At 43.0% G+C, this 1,723-nt stretch overlaps 1 protein-coding gene across 5 annotated transcripts in view; it reads right to left on the bottom strand.

Annotated features, from left to right (window-relative positions):
• Positions 1-1,723, bottom strand: part of SEMA6A (semaphorin 6A) — a 110,899-nt gene that overhangs the window by 54,293 nt on the left and 54,883 nt on the right. The window lies entirely within an intron of this gene.

The raw sequence follows: 1,723 nt of genomic DNA, 5'->3' as shown, positions 1-1,723 counted from the left end.
GTGTGTGTGTGTGTGTGTGAAACAGCATTGACTTTTTTCACAATGCAGGAAGTTGTGCAGACGGAGAATGATGTGTGGCACATGAGAGGTCTACATAGGAGTCTGCAGAGAGCAGGATACAGAATGCTTCCATTTTGGAAATTTCTGCTGTTAAGCCTAGCTTCACTTTTTTGGGTTTTGTGTAAATAGCGCTATCTCTCAAGCAAAGCAAACACAAAACTGTGCCATAACAAGAATTAGCAACACTTCCCTCGCATGGAGAAAAGAGGCAGCATAGTTGGAGGGAACCTGCTTTTAAAAACCTCCTGCCTGCTATGACACTTGAAGTTATTTGCTGCATAAGATGCCAAAGTGAGGAGCTGTGGGTTTTCTGCTCCTCCAGACTCTGAAAAAACAGAACTGTCATTTTCTTTCAAGATGAGTTTAATGCCTCGGATTATTACTGGCCTGATTTCACTGGCATAGCAGTGGTCAGGGCTGGACTAAAATTACCTATTAGTGTGGTATCAGCTTCACAGACTAGCACGCAGTTCCCTTTTAATGTACATCTCTGATGCTGTTACTCCTACTACATAAAAGTGGGAACAGAGTCTCTTGAATTGCAAATTAGGTGCTGCTGGATTTCTAAAAACATTCTTCCAGCACAGCTCTTGATTGTAATGATCAGTCTTAGTTTACATGGGTATGATTTTTTCTTTTGAAACGGGACAATTAAAAATACAGTTGGGGTATTCAAAAAGAGGCTCGAGTTGTTTAGCTCCACGCTCCATAAAACATCTCCCAGGGGGCTTACTTTCTGGTTTAAGAAACAGCTGAAAGGAAAATCATATGCTAAGTTATGGGATCATCGAAGGGAGGGTCAGTATCAGGCAAATTACATATCACTTTCTCATGCTGCATTTGAAATAAAGCTGCTGACAGTGCCAGCAGAGAAGCAAAGTACTGTCAGATGGTTGGGAAGGTTCTCCAGCCACAGACAATACAGGATTGTCTTTGCTCTCTTTTTCCCACTGCTGCCCAAATCCTCCTATCTACTAGCTGTGGTATGTGTACAGCTTGTTGCTAATTAAGTTATTCTAACACAAATTGACCTAATCCTAGAGCTTCCGTTTTTCCCACCTCCAGTCAGCAGAACTGAGTTTTGTTGCCATGGCATGGACTTGCAGAGGAAGGGAATTTAAATAATGCCACCGACTGTGCATGACCCTTGGCCACTCAGAAAATGTGTAACAGCAAATGAGGAGGGAGCCGTCCCGATGCTCCACGGGCTCAGTAAACTCTTTCGTACATACACATGAAGGATGACAGATAAAGTGGACAAAAGCGGCCACCACACAGGACAGCAGGAGGAGGTGGCATGGCAAAAAAGCTTGTATTTGTGAATGTGTGAGAGATGGCAAGATGTTAGCCTTCCCATGAGAAAAAAGAAAACAGCTGCTCGTATACAGACTGTACCTCAGGCATCCTAGCTGCAAACCAACATGGTTTCAGGAATTGTGGTTGACTCATGTTAATTTATCTCTGTCTGATAATATGAAATAAAGCCTTTTCAAAGTGACACAGAATTACACTTCAGAGTAGTCAGCACAAAAGTCGCACGCCCATATGACAAAAGTGACAAACAGACAGAAATTACTCTCTGTCTCAGTCAGTCAGAAATAAAGTTCCACCTGAGTCTGTCCTCTCCTCCTGGAGGAGGCTGCCTGTAAAGCAAAGCTATGCT

Source organism: Meleagris gallopavo, chromosome Z (assembly GCF_000146605.3).
Source record: "Meleagris gallopavo isolate NT-WF06-2002-E0010 breed Aviagen turkey brand Nicholas breeding stock chromosome Z, Turkey_5.1, whole genome shotgun sequence".
NCBI classification, from domain to species: domain Eukaryota; kingdom Metazoa; phylum Chordata; class Aves; order Galliformes; family Phasianidae; genus Meleagris; species Meleagris gallopavo.
Note: the sequence above shows the minus strand (reverse complement) of the source record. Positions and strands in the feature narration are given on the sequence as shown.